This window comes from Pelobates fuscus, chromosome 1 (genome assembly GCF_036172605.1).
Source record: "Pelobates fuscus isolate aPelFus1 chromosome 1, aPelFus1.pri, whole genome shotgun sequence".
Lineage (NCBI taxonomy): Eukaryota > Metazoa > Chordata > Amphibia > Anura > Pelobatidae > Pelobates > Pelobates fuscus.
In genome coordinates, this window is record NC_086317.1 from 21,923,566 (window position 1) to 21,942,851 (window position 19,286).

Consider the following 19,286-nt stretch of genomic DNA (forward strand, 5'->3'; position numbering starts at 1 on the left):
GGTGAACATTTAAATATTCATTTACTGTAGTCCGTGAAGAAATTGATTATCGGACACCACCACCTGAAAATGAAAATATAAAACCACAGGAAAAATGAAGAAAACAAACCAAACTAGCCATTATTGTGTGCCAAGCTGCTGGTTTCCTTTGTCGATAAGATCCTGGAAAGAAGAACAGCGAGTTTCGTGTCACATTGTGCTGCACATTCTATGCTGAAAAAGTGAATATAATAATATTTTAACAATCTGTCTGCCGCAGGGGTCAGCCACACGTGGCGAAAACCCTCTTTTGGAAAAAATAATTAAGCCCATAGCACATTGGGGCTGTTGTAACAAAGTGTATACTGCTAATTACCAGGAAACCACAGCTTCTCGATTTCTACAGGCACCTGCTGCAGGGAATGAAAGCTAAATCAGGACGGAGCCCGAGGAGAGAGACAGAAAGCAGCCCCATACAAGTCAATCATGGAGAAATGGCAACACAATGCAGGTCACTGCTGGAGGGAAGCGGACATCTCGTTACACAGGTACACCGTGGCTCAGTTTTTAAAATGGTTTATTGTAGATTGTTTTTACAGATTGTGGTGCCCGAGGAAGTCTAATTGGTGGAAGAAACACGTTGGACCTATTTATGCAAATTTATGTGAAATTATTTCTCAATAAACTTACCTTTAATACCTACCTGGGATCCTGATTTTACTCCAGTCTCCATGCCGAGGGCGAAGCAGGTTCTAGCCCCTATGTACATCAGGAAAGGCACCCTGAGGTGCTCCGAATTGTCATCTTTTCTGTGAGTGCAACAGTTACAGTGCTATTCTGTTTGTAACAATAAACCTGGCTTCTCAGATGGCAACCCCTTCTTGAGACCGAAAATGTTTTATATATGAACAGGGATACAGCTATATATTTACAAAGAAACTGACTAGAAATAGTGCATTTTTTTCATATGTGCTTTCTTTCACACCTCACATTGTGTGAAAAAAATAATTATATATATATATATATATATATATATATATATATATATATATATATATATATATATATATATATATATATATATATACACACACACACACACACACACAGAACTTAAATGGCATTGTCTATTGGCATGCAATACCATCTAAAAATACACATACAAAAAGTACTCACACCATCACACAAACTCACTTTAGACGAGCAGTGGTAAAAACATGCAAAATGCTCGTTGAGGTCCCAGCAGTGCAGTAGAAAAGCCCCTTAGTCTTTATGCCAAGTAAAAAGTCTTCAGTTGAGCACAATTATGTGCACTACAAATAGAATGAACCTTTTCTAGGCTGACCATTAGGGTGTTTCCCCCCCAGATCTGACAGTATACTTGTGCTCACTGCTCAAGTCAAGATTTCTATGCTTGGCATTTGGCCGTGGCTGCTCCGCACGACGTGACCACATACTGCTGCGCACTGAAGCTCTATCACAGTGCTTAGACACTGATAAAACAGGAGCACCGTGTATCCAATAAGTCCATGCACGTAAAGAAGTTCAATTCGTGAATATATTTAGGGAAACATTGTGCCACTTTATGCTCATTATGCTGGTAATGGGAATTTGATAACCATGCCCAACAGCCATCTAGGAGCAGCAAGCAATCTTCAGGTAAGTAGGTCTTTTACAAGTTGTTCATTTTTTTGGACAGGTAAACTTTACATTCACTGTGAACCGTTTAGATTGTCATGATGATCTTTAACCCCTTAAGGACCAAACTTCTGGAATAAAAGGGAATCATGACATGTCACACACGTCATGTGTCCTTAAGGGGTTAATGGGCATCAGGATCCATAGCACCAGATTCACATGCCAAGCACAGTACAGTTACAGTAATTTTCACCAAAATATAATGCCACCAGAGGGCAGCATTACACATATTTACATCAAATAACCTAACCTGGCTTATAGGACAGACACATTAGCATTATTACAGGATTCATTTAAACAGCACTGCACATTGAAAGCATGCGGAGACTAGAAGGGGAGAGACACTACCAAAACACAAGCACTTTTGGCAGACTGGATCTACGATGCCTTGTAACACAGACTCCGAAATCATTATTACAAGATCTAAATCCGAGCAGGGGGTATTAATGTTTTTCTTATTGACCTTAGCTTCACTATGTTCTTTCCTTACTCGACTGAGACCACAATAGTAAAGGGAAGAGATACAAAAATAATGATATACATACATCCACCCACATAAATAGCTCTCACCTTCAGTCGTGCAAATTAAAATTTTTGTACCCACTTGCATACAACACCCCAATTTATTCTGTAACAACATCCATTCAGCTATATACAACCTTCCCCTACCCCCCCCCCTCCACCCCCAATTTAACCAAGCCCATATTCCAATAATTTCCAAGTATAGGCACTTCCCATTAAAAACGATTTCACCATTGTCTGCCAGCGATTTTATGTGACGTTACTCAGCCACTTTTCTTTAAAAGAAATTTGCCAACAGGTCGTTTTTTTATTTTATTTTTTACTGGGGAATGTCATGAGCCAAGGGCCGAATACATCTATGGTTTACTAAAGGAATGGGCAAGATATAGCCCCCGCCCCCCCTAGCTATGGTCTAATACAAACTTGTTTGTACCCGAGACGGACTAAGAGTCCTAGAAGAGGATGGGATATAAATTTGGGCAGTACCAACCTTACTACAATAATTGCATAGATTTAACAGATGGCGTGCTAAAATCAAATAAAACAAACATGCATTATCAAACCTCATGAATTTACAAGGCAGACTAGGTCCCAGAAAAAAAAAAAAAAACCCAAAAAAAACATTTCAACAAAACAAAAAAGTCTACAAATCATTCAGATTACTAGCACTTACAGACTCCAGCATTTATGCCTGCTATGTAACATTCTGCTGTGACGCAACATGAAGAATTAACGAATAAATGCATACTAAAGACGATGTGTTTATTCAACTCGCCAAGAGAAGTGACCATATGGGACAGTTCACTAAAACGAAATAAGGAGAGTTGCATGTTTTAGTCCAAATTGCTGAGTTGTGAGATATCTTATTTTCCAATTAAGTGGTTTTTGCAGTTAAGCCATTTTATTAGTATGATAATTAACGTGCCAGAAAAGTGCAAGTCCTATAGGCACTGTCCAAAAACCACAGAACAGGACTCAGTTGGAGTCCAAGCAACTTGGTGTTTTATTTAAAATATAATTTCATGTAATTATATCTCCATTACCTTTAAACTGTGAACTTTGGTGATTAAAGGGTTATTCGAAGCACTATTACCACATTGGTTTAAAGTGGCCATTAGGCCCGGATGTGCAGCATTTTGCCCTCTGAGGTGTGATTCCAATTCCACTGCCCAGAATGGCAATCATTAGCCGAGAGTGGTCATCTGACTGTCTCAGCCAATGAATGGAGACATCGGTGGCTCTGCAAAAGATGGACCAGCTGGGAGCATCAGAGCCTGGCGGAGGCAAACCATTGCTTGCCAGGATACTCAGGGCTGTAATGATTTTGATTGGAGTAACCCTTTAATTAGCAAACATCACACAGTTATTGAGTAAAGTAGGGGTCATCAGGAATTGACCTGGGAATGTGAAAAAAAAAATGTTTTAATTTATAACAGTTTGGAAAATTTTCCAATTGACCTATTCTCACTTACATGTCATGCTCTAAAATTTACTATTTCCTGTAATTCCCTGACAATCCTATGTCCAGTGCAGAACCCTGATGAATTAGGACACTTCTCCTGAAGTTTAACATTATTTTCTTTAGAAACCCCCAGGATTGGCGCCGATAATTCACCTTAATCAGTGCGGAATTAGTTATCATTGCTTGACGTTAATATGGACATCTCCCCTGCCAACGTCCTCCATCCATCTCAATCTGATTTGCATGATAATTGCTCCACAATAATTTATGTCTTCGTGGCTTCATCAGGAGCTGTGAGAACAGGGGAGGTGAGCTGGGGACAGCGGAATGAATAATCACACCGTGTTTGCTACAAGACGCATGACAACGAGTTAGAAAGTGGTGCTCTGCAATGGAAGGGAGTCTGGAATTGGACGATTGACATATTTAAAACAGCCACGGTCTCAGGTCACTTGTGGATCACAATGAAAAATTTCAACACTCTTATTTGTCAAGTCACTGTAATAAATAGCACTTGTTGCTGATAACAGTTTTCCCAGCAGCAGAGTATTATGGGTTGGAAATTATTTGTATGTTTCAACTAAGAATCCTCGGTTATAGGAAAAGGTTTGGCTTCTCTGCCATTTGAAATGGGGGTAGGTTTGAATTTATCCCCTTTGACAATATCGCACTCAAAGTAATGATTCACAATGCATTGGGTAAAACACTGGCATTAAAAAGGTTATGCATTTTAAGGACTTCTTGTGTGCTGAAAACCTGGTAAAAAGGTTACTAAATATTCATCGACACACGGAGGAAAAATAAAAAATAAAAAAGTAATTTAAAAAAAACAAGATTAAACATTTAAACCTGTATTCAACCAGCACACCAGCCATAAGCAAAAGGATTTCAAACTGGACATCTCAAAAGCATATTCTGCAGCTTGGAACTTAGAAGCGGCCGCTTCGGCAGCAAACGCCAGCTTCAAAAAACAGCTTTGAAGTGAGAAATCTGTGTGCCCATGGCCCAAGGGGATAACATCACAAGCATTTGTGTGGCTAGTTTCTAGTCTGGGATCTGGATGTAAGGAGAGCTCAACCCTCGGACACTGCGTCATAACTGCTGCCCCAGATTAATGAACAGGAGAGGGAGCTTTGACAAGACCCAATTGCAAAACAAGGAGGAAATACAACCCCAGTTAGCTACTATGGTTGCTGGTTGAGCATTAGTTCAAATATCCCTGTACCAAATGGGGCAAAATAATCTGTCTGAATACAGGGCCATTTATACTGCAAATTCTGGACACGGATGATGGTATTCCTCAAGGTCTGTATTTTTGTATGTAATGCCCCGAAAGGGCCTGAATTTAGTACAGACCCAATGCTGTAAATCTCTGCCCAAAGACTCAATTCTGGGTACGGATAAAAAAAATAAAAATACAAACACTCCCTCCCTAATATTACTGTAATAGAGGTATCTTTACCATCATCTTCCCTCACCTGCAATCCAGCAGGTGAGCATATCTCTTAAATGTTTCATTGCTGCCTATCCACTAGAAAATGCCCTCTCATCCTCCTGAGACTAATCGCCCCCACTGCATATGGTGATTTAATGGGGGAAAAAAACAAAACAAAAAAAAACACTTCATTAGAATAAAATGGGGGTCTTATTGACCCCCATAGGCTTGATATAGATTTTAATTTTTGTAAAATTTTTTTTTTTTTTTTTAAATCGCTGCCCATCCGCCACGTAATTAACCCTTATGCTTGCTATTTGTTTCAAAATGCTCTTTATATAAAGATATCTATATAAAATCTGACACTTTTCACAATCATTTCACCACAGCACTGCCAAATCTACAGGTTATATTTCACTTTGTTGGGTCCCCCCCTCATTTTCACAGATATTTTATGCCTCATGCAGACTGCTGTCAGACAGTAAATTTACAGATAGGACAATTCCAATAATTAACAACTGATTTTCTGGACCCATGGTGGCCTACAAATGAGCTGTAATGATCAAAACATTACAATAAAAGCATACTTTAAACACATGGTCATTCAGAACATAGTGGTTCGTTGACAGCATTAGTGTCCACCTCAAGCCAATCAAGAGAGATTTATCTTCGTTTCCAAAAAGTAAGCCGCTCCACCTCATGAAATAATAAACAGGACCAAGCTGGGGTTATACCTGTTAGTTTCATATAAAATAGGGTAAAGGGGTCCTGATTGATTAAGAGAATCTGGTTCCGACCAAGTAATAGAAGTACGGAATCCATGAAAATGAACGGTTTCCATAATTTTAATTGCATTGTAAATTCAGTGTTTGCTTCTATTAAGAAAAAAAAACGTTTCGCAGCACCATAACTCAATAAATCTGCCATATAAAGCAGGTTATTAAGAAAGTATTGCTTTATCCAAAAATGGCTTATAAGGGCAATTCCTGGGAATTGTCCTACTGACAGCTGAACTCCTTACACGCAACCAAGACCCGTCTTCCGAGTAGACAGGGCATGAGCAGACAGGAGAACCAGTCCGTAGTGTTTGGTAAGCTTTAAATAGGTACTTCAAGTATCCACAAACATGCAGTTTAGGTTACCACCAATACCAAGTTCATTATTGCCCCCCCCCCCCTCAAAAAAATATAAAGTGTTTTGGTTTTTTACATTTTTTTTTTTTTGCTCTATAAGCCCATCCTTTGCACCTCCTTTATAGTCTTTAAATTATGTTTTTCTCCTAATATACTGCTGCATGCGCAGTCATGATATACGTTTCTGGGAATTATAGTTTAGAATGGAATGGAAGCAAGATTTCCAGAAAACCTTGTAAATTAAATGAAATACTGATTATGGGATATTCTTTTAATTGCTAATATATATATATATATATAATATAATAAAAAAAATAAAAAAAATCAACTCCATCACACACAATTTCTTTAACCCCTTAAGGACCAAGCTTCTGGAATAAAAGGGAATCATGACGTGTCCCACACGTCATGTGTCCTTAAGGGGTTAAACATTTTAGCTTGATTTGAGATTTGTTTTCATATTACCAGCATTCACACAAAGTAACCAGCGTGATATTATATAAAATTCTAGTCTCACAACTCCGTATCAATAGGAAAGGCTAATCAAAGCGAGCATTGGTACTACAGAGGTTTGTTAAAAAAAAAAAACCATCTCTCAGAACGCCCAGACTGGCTACAGTTATGGAAAACTGAATACCAACTCTGCAGTGCCAAGCTTAGCTGTGCCCAAAACATAAATCCACTCATTGAATTTATCAGATTAATACGCAAGCTTTCTTACACATCAGAGATAGATGCTCAACGAACTATTGAAAGGCGGCAGGGGAGGGATGGCTATATTTGGCCTGGGGGCAATCACAAACAAATAGCCTGACCTGAGCCCAAATCAGCCCATTTTCCACTCTCCTCAATTTTATATTAAATGTATTACACCAGTACTGCAAGAAGTGGAATACAATCAGAGTAAATGGTTGCTGAATATATTTTAGTATTGTAATGCAAATTGTCTTGAGAAGCACCTCTGCGGGTCGAAATGTTACCTTGTATGTTACTTGTGTTTGACCTAATAAATTTATGGATTAATGACTACTTGGAGAGGTGTGCTGAACCCTCTTGGCCAATAGTGCTAGAGGCTGTAAAAGTAGAGCATTACAACTAACATCTAACTAGAGAGACTGCAGTACTGCTTACAAAAAGGCCACAAGGAAGCCGAATGCCAACAGATATGGCCCAACAGCAAAACCTTCCTAGTCCAAGTTGCCGTCACAGGCAGGAGATTGCTCTGCGCAAGTTATTTTATTAAAAAAAATCTCATTCTGCAACTTCAATCCTCTCTGTGTTTTGTTCAGGATAGGAAGCAGGCTGGTAAGGAAGAAGTGAGGTTACAGAGAGCTGTACAGAAAGTGGAAATTTACTTGGGGAGGTGTGAAACGAGGGCCTACTGTATTTACCATATGTGCAGGGCATGTGGATAACAATGGAAAGCATGTAGGGAGTGCCCTTGGTTAGAGCAGTACACGGCAGTCTAATAGGAAGGCTTTGTTCTTCAAAAGGGTCTCCTCTCCCCTTTTGTGCTTCACTTAATTCATGGCATCTGAGCTGCTCTTGAACTTGACAGGCTTGGAGAAAAAGGATGGGGGATGGTAAGAATAGAGAATAAAAGAAAAGGACCTTCAAACGAATTTCAACACAAAAAAGAAAAAACCAACCTACTTTTTCCAGCACGCCTTGCTAAGGGCTCAGGACGTTCTGGGAGCCAGATACAGTAGTAGAAAGTTCTAACTTAAAGAAAAACTATTTTGTTTCTACAGCAAAACGTAAATGTGTCCTCGCTTTCTGCTTTCACCTCGAGATATGACCCTAGTCCTTTTACCACCGATAGATGGCCAGGCATAGAAAGTTTCACTTTGACATTACTGTGCCAAGGAAATAAATAAAGGGGTCAGATGTCAGAGCCCTAAAAGTAAACGCTAACCCTGGCGCTGAAAGGGTTAATCTGAAGGTAGAAGATAGGCTGCTAACCAGCACAGAGGGATGATGGAATCAGAGAAACAGTTGTATGGTCCATTTTATGAATTATTTCTATTTAACCTCAATTACGAGATGATCCTAAACCTAAAAGCATGTGATCAAGACTTGTGTATTGTAAGGCACATGTGATTTCTGTTTGTAAAAGTGATTTGTTTACCAGAAGACAGGATAATAAAATGGCATACAATGCAGACAGATTTCCAACAAGTATAGACAGATGAGCAGATATCTTCTATTTGCATTTTTTCAGCATGACAAAGCTTTAAAGGAACATTGGAGTTAGGAATACAAAACTGAATTCCTAACACTATAGTGTCCCTCACGGTCAGGTTAAGGGATAAAAAGCAATGGGCCAGGCTCCTCCTGGTAGAAAGACACTAGAGAAGGTACTAAGTTAAGGGAGCAGGGATACTGAGATGAAGTGGTCTGTGTGCCTACAGTGAAGGCACAACCTGGCATAAAAGGTCAAAATGTTATGGTTTTTTCCACCCCCCAACTTACTTTCACTTACCATCCTCATTTATCACTTTAGTAGTGTTTACTGGATGAGTGCACTAGGAACATCAACATTGGAAAAATAACACATCTTGTTTAATAATGTTGAATACATGGAGTTCTTAACAAAACTAAATTGTCAGGAATTTACCAGGATTTGCTCATTTTAGGCCAACAGAGCTGATCTGGAAACATAGCCAACTTGCAATTTTCCCAATTCAGATAATCTTGCAGCTTCCTGACAATTTACAGTTCAGATACTAAGCCTGTTTTAAAGCAGCTGTTACAGTCTAGGTTCACAGGGGTAGGCAACCACTTGTGGACTACAGCTGCCTGACGCATTATAGGAGACTTAGTCCACAACATCTGGAGTGTCGAAGGTTGCCTACATCTACACTTGAAAGTCCATGCATATTTTGCAAAGACCCCTGATGGTGACATTGCGGATTGCTGTGTGGTGACCTCAATGTGCAGCGGAGGAGAGGTATAATTTACCTGATGCAGTCATCCACAGGTGCCTCCATTTTTAAGGAATCTTCAGCTCCTGAGGTTTCATCTGCCAGGGGCCCAAATCAGTGCTGGACTCTCATGTATGTGCGACAGTCAACACTGATGTCTTTTGTAGGATCCTGCATTAATAGATACCCAAAATAAAAAGGCCTTATTCCCACAGCTATTGCTAGCAACGGCTGTGAGAAGTGACAAAGCTTGACTTGACTTCTTTGACTTGGTCTTATGGCAACGCCTCACGTTGACTTAAGTAGTTCCTCCTTTGGACTGTCAGGCCAGGCTTTATAAGCATTTCATATTGATTTTATATTTATGAAACTCTACATTTTTTGGTGGAGGAGACAGAGCCGCTTTAAAAAATAAATAAATAAATCACAGTGCTGTGTGAGATCTACACAATCCATTACAATGTAACCTATTCAGCCATGATCAGCCAGTAGGAAGTCATTTTTAGCAGGTGCTTCAAGTTACAAAGAGTCAGTTTTTCGATATACTTCACAGTAAGATCACATTGTAAAACATAGCTGATTTTTACTTTTTTCCTCTCTCCATATTTAAACTTGAATCCACAATCTGGAATCTCTGCTCATAATCTGCACGTTTCCACCCTTTAATTAGCCTAGTGATGTGCAGGCCACCAGGTTGCATTTAAAATAAGGTCAAAAAGCAGCAGAACCATTAACAAAAGCAAAGCATGTGCGGTCACACAGACACAATGTCAACACCAACAGCCAGCCAATAGAAGGGTCAGCATGATGGAGGTACCCCGTGACCCTGCCCCCACCCCAGCCAATCACTTTCAGGACGCATTAGGCCATCTGCAAGGGGACAATCCCAGTAGGGGTTAGAACAGGCACAAAGGCTGCCGAACATGCAAACATTCAGAACAAATTTCATTTCTAAAGGGAGAAAATGGACATGGTGTGGGAGTATGCTCCTGGGACACGTCTCTTAGAAAGTCACAATTCTTCAGCCATTGACAACAGGACAAAGCAAGGGAGCTCGACCTCAAAACTGTTCCTTCAACGCTAGTCCAGGCTGGTTAAAATTATATGAAAAAAAAATGAAAAATGCATTTTATAAACCTCTCAGAAATAGGATGGTTCTTTTAACTTTGCAATGCGAAACATTCCACAAGAAAATATGTGTGATTGGTGGAATCCAGAAGACAATTGAATTGAAAGACGCCCTAAAATGATAGCTCCGTTTGAACAAGGACGTATCATAGCTAGCAGTAGGCTGGGGCAGATGGAAGGTTTTTGACATCTGCAATGTAGTGGGAACAACAAACCACATAATATGAAGATAGAGATTTTATTTTTTATTATTCTATATTTTAACTGATCAAAAAACTGTGAGCTTACCCTGACAGATCTAAGCAGCTTGTAATGACTTTATATTTTATTTACAGTTTCCAAAAGAGATGTGAACAAACACCCCCTTACTTGTAACTGTATACAATCAGTAAAAACAAATATAATCCTCTGAAATTAGCTTTGTGACCTGTTTAATGATGGTCAAAAAAGAATCTGAGAATACGATTTGTAAATGGAAGTCAAGCATTCTGGGGCTCAGCTGTGGACATTACGGGATATGCACATAACTGAATAGCACAACTGAACCCCATGCCTCTATGCTGATGGACCTCAACTATTAATGCATTTGCTAGCAGATTGGCAAGGACAACATAGATATGAAATTTTATGGTCTAGAAAGAATTTTGTCCACAACAGGTGCAATTTAAAGCAGTGTTGAGACTGCCAAGAGAGGCACTGGAAAATAAAAGTAGATATTAAATATAGCATGGCGTTTTTCTGCCTCCACAGCAGTCTGGCTTTTCAATAGTCATTTCTGAAGGCTTACGAAACCTCAATGTAGCATTAACGATCTCTTTAACAATATTTAGCACATTGCCAGGTTAAATCAGAAACACTGATTAAGGCAGCGTTCAGCAAAATTGTGCAGCCAGGAACTGAGAGAGCCATTACAGCTACGCAATGACTGGTGAAATATAACTTGGCTTAGACAAAAAAAAAAAAATTCTCCAATAAATAAAAGTGATGTACAAGTTGTGCTACCCAATCAGGGAGATCCCAAAAAATGCTGGGTAAACAAGAGTCCCGGCTTTAACGTATAGCCATTTTTTTTTTTCTATGGACACCAAAAAAAAAAAAAACCCCAAACCAAAAACTGCATTTTGAATCCGAGAGCCAAAGCAGCTACAATAGAGGTGTCCCCACTGTGGTTAAAGAATCTGGTCTTCGGTGCATCAGCAGCTTTTGCAGAGTGATCAAAAGCACATTTAATCCACTATGACAACTGGCATCCTTTAGCAAGAAAGCTTTACTTCCTTCGAGGCGAGCATTGTATCAGCCTGTGTTTGAACGAACGTGTCCGAGTATCTAGATTTCCGAGGAAGTAATCACTTTTGTGCTGAAAACACGCAAAGAGATTACCAGAAACAAAACTTTTCATACGTTCCCATGGGAGCCGCACAGCATTTGAATGACAATAGGGTTGTACCTTTGCACCAAGCAGTTAAAAGTGTGTTGCTATTGAGATTTGTGAGTATTGTACACAAATCAGAATGGCAGTAAAGGTCAGATGCTGTAAAAGAACATGTGACATTCTACAAATCCACAGAAGAACAAATATTTCTCCCTTCTGCAAACTGACCGCCAGAGCAGAACAGGAAGTTTGAGCTGAACAATACGCTATTATGGATGCAAACGGAGGGAGGGTAAAGCAAACAGCAGCATGACTGGAGTTCTTTGCATGCTTTACTACCCATTCATTACCAAATATACAACATTACTACCTATGTCTAACAGTGGCAACCTTACAGACAGGCTGCGTGACCAATATGCTGCCTGGATATGGATACTGACTGGCTTTTAAAGGGTTTAGAGGAGATCGCTCTTACGTCTCTTCACCTGGTCCTTTGGAGATTATAACATATATCCAATTTATGGATGGGGGTATAGAAGATCAACTGCAGTTTCTAACATTCATAGGAAAACATCTGGGAAAAAAATAAACAAACAGTTTTTTATTAGCTTAGAAAAAAAAAAAAAATCTCCCAAGATTTAGTTCTTCTAAAAATAGAACATTTATTGCACGCATTTTGGTATTCACGATTTAGTGAAACCTGTTCTGATATCGTAAACCTAAGTAACCTTGGAAGTGCTTTGAATAAAGTTCCACAATTTTAGCACAAAAATAGATTGTCCCCATATGAAAAAAAAGCCAAAACAAAAATAAAAACAACCTTTATTTCTCTGTCAATTAAAAATTTAATAAAAAGCGACAACTCTGCAATAGATTAAAACCTTAAAGGGACACTATAGTCACTAGAACCACAGCAGCTCAATTAAGTTGTTCTGGTGTCCATAGCATGTCTGTGCAGGTTTTTTGCTGGAAAGAAAGGCAGTGTACAGTGCTGGCTAGGAACACCGCTAATGGCAATCATTCAGACAACCACTAGAGGTGCTTCCTACAGTCTTCCCCCCAAAATAAGACCGGGTCTTATATTAATAAAAAAACAAAAAACAAAAAAAGCACTAGGGCTTATTTTCAGGCAAGGTTTTATTTCGGGGAAAAACTGTAGCAAGCATGTCCTAGAAAGCAGGTCTACGTTCAGGGGAACTTCCCTGAACATAGAGTAGCTTACTAGCGTATGGAATCCCACGTACCTATGTTCGGGGGAAATTCCCCAAATATAGCACTACCCTGAAAATAAGCCCTACTCTCTAGTAAGCCAATTATGTGCATCCCCGCTTTTTTTAAGGAAGTCTTATTTTCGGTGAAACAGGGTAGTGCGCTGTGTGCAGTACCTATGTTCAGCGTCTCTGCGGTCCGTTTGAAGGTGCTGAACCCTCACCTTAGAGATGCATTGATTGAATGCATCTATTTGAGGAGATTCTGATTGGCACAGCATGGTGTTTTGCCACAGATGAGCAATAGCTTCCCAATGTTTATTTTCTTATGAGAAAGCACTGGATTGGCTATCATTAATATTGATGACCTCAGTCATGGAGGCAAGACCAGCAGGACATGTGAGATGAGGTGCAATTGGAGGGGGGCCAGTCACCTAAACAACCACTTTAGGACTATAGGTTTGTATTCCTGACAATATAGTGTTCCTTTAAGAGCTGATGAGGAGACCGTTCAGGATCAAGTTCTGGTTTCTTAACCTATATCTTATTTCCGTCATCCTGGATGGAACAAAAGGACAACTCAATGAACTCACAAAAACGGCAGCTACAGACATTTCTGAGACACTTAAAATGAAAATGCTCTCCACTACCCAAACAAAGTAATACCTGTACTTTCACCACTACAATCTGGAATTCACTGATCTACATTTTGAACAAGTGGTGTGTGGAATGTTGTCAATATGCAACATTAATTTGGTTCTATAGTTTTATATACACATTATCACCTATAAAAGGAGGACATTGATCTAGTCCTTATTCAGCTTCTAACAAAAATAACTGTCCTAGGATCTTTCAATTTGTAAATCTATTTAAATGGCAATGGTCAGCTCAAACTCTTTTTTAGTATAATTCTTTTATCATGTTTTCAAAAGGAAATATTGTTTTGTTAGTATATGCAATAAAGAAAATTTAAAAATTTTCAAAATAAAAAAAAAAAGGAAAGAAAGAAAATCTGTGCAGGGGGTGAAGTTGACCCAAGGTGTATGTATATTGATGAAGGATCCGGTCATATACTAAGGGTTGGGAGAAGGGATTCGAAAATTAAAAAAAAATATTTGAAGACAGTAGCCCTTTGAAAAAACTTACCATGCACACATTAGCTGGTATCACATTAAGGAACAAGCCATTTTACAACCATAACTGGCCTAAATTAAAAGTTAAAGTTTAGTATTCTTTAATTTCACAGCTATGCAAATTGAATAATAATAATAATAATAATAAAGTCCCAAACCCAAGGCACTCAGCCGCACTCCAAAAAAATAAATAAAAAAATAACTGTGTACCTGTAGCAGATCATTCCTTTCCATCAGGGCTATGCACTAATGTGAGAATTCAAAGTGTAATTCAAATCTAATCGCTGAACTGAAAAAATAAATAATGTAATCAAAGCAAGCACTTTAGATTTAAATCTGAAATTCACTTTGAATTCTCACTTTGCTAAATAACCCTGTTTGACACAAACCTTTTCATCTACACACAATGTATAGATACTATCTTCGCCTCCCTGAAGGTGAACTTGCCATCCACACGATTTATGGATGACAGTTTCCTATACTGGCAAATACCAGTGACAGAGGAAAATGGAAATTAAACCTTCAAAATATAGTTTTACCCATAGATTTTATGGAAATTTGTCTATCACATTGTCTACTGTATCTCAAATCACAGAGTATAGAGAACATGCTATGATCTAGAAAGTGAACATTTTCCATTTTTGTAGTACAGAAAACTTTCAAACCCTCACTATGATGCTTGCAGCTTTTCTCAAATAATCAGAAAAAGAGTAATCAGAAGCTCACTCCCCATACCTGCAGAGATGATGCACGCACCCCCCTCCACCCCCCCCCCCACCTGCAGAACAAACTTTTCATTGCAGGGTTTAAGTCACTCTAGTCTAGTGGCAGTCACACAGACTACCACAAGAGGCGCTTCAGGATACCATCTGATTGACGTAGCGCTACGTTTTTCTGCACAATGCCTTTATGGGAAAGCGTTGGATTGGCGGAGATGGGAGCAACCATGGAGACCCATGCTGCAAGGAAAAAAAAGTAAGTAAACCAGGTTTGTCACCCTGCAGATAGGGGCATGTTACCTAAATATAGCGTTTGGAATACAATTTGTATTTCTAAGACTACAGTGTTCCATTAACCTAAATCTGTAAAGTTTTCTGAAGCCAGAGGTGTGGTCTTTCCTTTTTTAGAATATTGTAAAATGCTGCAAAAATGAAGATGCTGGCACTATATAAATGTGAATAATTGTAATAAAGCATGGTGATGCACCAGATTTAAGTCTAGAAGAAGACAATCTAGATTGAGACTTCTGTTTTATGAGCCAGTTCACCTGGGAGCTCTAAATGCACACTGTGTTCCAGAAGTCATTGTGTAGATTGTGATATGCATGTATTCTTTATTCCTCGTGTGGAAAACAGGTATACAAAATAAATACTTTAGCATGGGCATAGATACGAGTCTAAAACTGGGACAGTCTCACCCGATCAGAGTCTTCTAATAAATGGTGATGATGTAGACCCAAGTTGATTTTTTTTTTTTATGGATTTTACACAACTATCCATTTAAGTCTTTTAAGGGGTGCATGGTAATCTATTACCCTTTTAGTGCTCCTCAATGTATTAAAATCATTGCTACTTTGGTCTTGCAACAGATAATATTCTTTAGAGACTTATTCTGCCAGGAAATTCTGATTCCGTTTATATAAAAAAGAAATGTAACTATTCAAAGTACCGGACAAAATGAATCTGCCCCAATAAAAATAAAAATATGGCAAAAACTAAGTAGTGGTAAATCACATCAGAGAATAACTTTTTTTAGACTCTCACTTTGCAACATAATCCCACTTGTGGTTATGCAAACCACACCATAGAGTGCAACATGTTCTGGTGAAAGAATTGTCCAATCTAGGTCTTAATTCACAACAATAAGCAGCTTGTTTAGAAAATTCCATCAAGAATGTCTCCAAACCTACATTATATTTACATCACTGGAGGGTCGAAACACAAACTATCTTAAAAGTTAATTACACAAATTTAAAAAATAAATAAATAAAAACTGAGAAATTAATAAACTATGACACTTTAGAATTTGATAAATTCCCAATATATTTGAGAATTTTCAAGGATGAATATAAACAAAAAAAAACCCTAAAACCAAAATAAGTGAAAATGATCAGAGACCAACTTATTTGACTTTGTCCGAAATTAATATTTAAATAAATACCACCACCAGATCTTTAAAACAGTGAACACAAACATACCATAAAGTTAAATTACACACACACACACACACACACACACACACACACACACAGATCCACAACACTGATAGCCAATTACAGCCCAACAAAAACACACAACCTGATGTGCTGAAAATGTCACCTTAATTTAGATTGTGGAGCAAAAGTTATGCATTGATGAGAAAGGTGTGCAAAAAGTGGAGTACGCACTTTTTCCATTCTAAGCTACCAGAGAGTCTGCTCTTCCATGTCACAGAATAGTATCAGCATTTTCTACCTCTTACTTTTCACTGATTTGTCTTGAAAAGGATTCAGAATTCTCAGACAAATCGCCCTACAGATTTCCCTTAGTAGCAAAAAGCATGAGTAAAGTCTAAAGCAATCTCCTACCGCTCAGACAAGGCAATCTGTAGCCAGACTGCCCATTTTTTTTATATAACTGTGCATTGGTTTACAAATCATAGCCACAGGCTCGTTGCTCTATCTAGAGTGTGCAGTTTGCCAGAGAATCCACTTTGCCCAGAAGTATTGCATTAGCCCAGTAACCCTGCAAGTGTGCCCTGGTAACTGCCGTTCAACTGTGCCACGATGAGCAAATTTCAAGCTCTGTCATTTTGACAGAAAAGTCACAGAAACCTCCATTGATTATACACAGATTATGCAGACTTTGCTTAAGAAACACATGGCAGAAACCCAATGAAGTGGCACATGAAAAAGTTACCGGTAATTTAGAGTTGGTTAGAAATTCCGGGCCGTATCTACGTGGACTTAAAGCACAGAAGATGCACATGTCATGTTTGCTACAGACACCTAGGATGAGACTTTGTAATCCAACAAATATACAAAAAAAATAGTAAGACGAACTTTACTAAAGTTATAGACATGGATGGGTTAGTGGAGCAGTTTTGTAAAGTACATTGTCCTACAGATTGATTCATTTCAGAATGAACTCGTATACACGTATACACAAATATTTTGGCAATCACACAGTCATACTAAAGGAAAGCAGGATGAAAGGAAATAAAAAACAAAAAAACTTCCAGAACAGAAGCGTCCACCCTTGGCCATCCCAACCAAGGGTTGTGAGGCCGGCAGTGCAGTAACAGCTGGGGGCCACTGTTGAACAGCCCTGTTTTAGATGTTCTTTACTGCCTATAGAGAGGCTGACTGGAAGAAATGCCCATTCAGAGCGACAGAAGACATAGCACTCCAGTAACTTACCCCTCAAAATGTGTGTGGGCGTCCGTACATGCCAGCGGGATACTAGTTTTTGTGATTCATGTGTGCCTTTTCTATATGTTGCTGTTGAAACAGAGGAAAATGTAAGCATGCATTGAAATGGTAAGAAAATGGTCTGCCATTCTCCCACACCACTGAATGAACAACGATAAGTGGGCACACAGTGAAAACAGAGTTACTGGCAGGATGGAGGCACGAGAGATACAGACTAAACTTCTAAATCGGGCAACCTTCGTGTAAGAGTAGAGCAAGGGGTAAATCATTACTTGTGCAGTTATTGGTGTACACATTAAGGGGTTAAGGGGCAGCCACTGACTTTCAGCCTCCCTTCTTCATGCCTTGTTTCGATTATATACTAGAACAATCCATAAGTCATTTTTGGATGCTGCAAGGGAATGGTTTGTCGACAGCCAAGCTAGGCAGCTACCTAATGCCATCTCTCTACCAGTGGCCCCTCACTGTACAATCACCAAATCATAGAGAATAGATTTAGAAGGAGTATAAGGGAGCCTGAGAATTCTGTACCTACAGGCATCTGAAAAGGAAATCTGGGCCTGGAAGCTGCCAAACTTCTTGGGGATCTCACAGTACTGTCTGAGAACCAAGTAATGCTGTGGGTCTAGATCAGGGAACTCCAGATGCTGTGGACTACATCTCCTCTAATCCTTTGACAGCATTATGGATGTATAAGTATTGAGTGATGTAGTCCAAAACATCTGGAGTGCCAAAGGTTGCCTACCCCTGATGTAGATCAATGACCGGGACCTAAGTAACAAACATAGCAAATGTGTCGGGACTAGTTCCTTGTTTGTAAACTTAACTCAGTCACTCATTCTTCAAGTGTGATGTAAAATAGACTCGTGAGGTCTTCTTTTACTTATTAGACTCTTATGTCCATAGGGTTTCCGTGACATTGGAGGAGGCACTGCTCCTCTGGTAAATCATTTATTTTGGCTAGTTTCCTGGGACCTGGGGAACATAAAGCATCTTATCCAACCACAAGAGACGCACGTTAAACTGGCATGGAGCTCCAACTTCCTGCCCCAACTAAGGGATTAAAAGCCACTGGTCTACCCCCCCCCCCTTTTTTTTTTTTTTTAAACAAATTTGATAAATCAATATTTTCTCTTCCTTGTACAGTTTGGCTAATATTTTGTCTAGGTGGGTATGCATAAACACTTACTTACATATTCTATTTTATTACTGATCCATTTTCATAAACCCAAAACCTTTCAAAATCTAATATATAAACATATTCTATTTACAAGGAAGAGGAATCCCAGTGCTTTCCCGTCAGGAATTTCTTCGCTGCACTCGAACAGTAGCAAACGGTCCATTACATAATTAAATGTTAAGACAGGTCAGTGGTTTTAAACCAACAGAAAAATTAGTCAACATCAAGAATTTAACACATTTAACATTGCAAAATAAGTATATGGGATAAGAACAATGAGAAGTCACCAAATTTGGGTAAAGAAAACAAAACAAAAAAACCTATTGAAAATACAGGTGGTCCTCATTTAGCGACCTACCTCTTTTACGACGGCTCGCACTTGCGTAAGTGTGAGCCGTAGTGGAGATTCCCTGCTCTGGTGCACATGTCTATGTTTGGGGAAACTTCCCCAAGCATAGATGAACGCATGAGAGCAGGAAATTCCTCTAATCTATGTTCGGTTAAAAAAAATAAAATAAAAATAAAAAAAATTAAAAAAAGGGTGCACATCCACATCTATTTGTCTATTTTATAGTAAAAAAAAAAGTTTCCAAACTAACATTTAAAATCTGAGCCAATGCATTACCAATCCCTGCCATACTTTTAGTTGTGTTGGTCGTTTAAGATTTGGTAGCAACAAAAAAAAAAAAAGCCCATGTTAATT

The 19,286-nt window shown here is 38.8% G+C and overlaps 1 protein-coding gene across 1 annotated transcript in view; it reads right to left on the reverse strand.

Moving 5' to 3' along the window:
* Positions 1-19,286, reverse strand: part of POU2F1 (POU class 2 homeobox 1) — a 109,216-nt gene that overhangs the window by 70,666 nt on the left and 19,264 nt on the right. Inside the window, exon 2 of the mRNA XM_063446557.1 lies at positions 17,392-17,472. The gene's annotated coding sequence lies outside the window, so the exon portion shown is untranslated. The remainder of the gene's footprint in view (positions 1-17,391; positions 17,473-19,286) is intronic.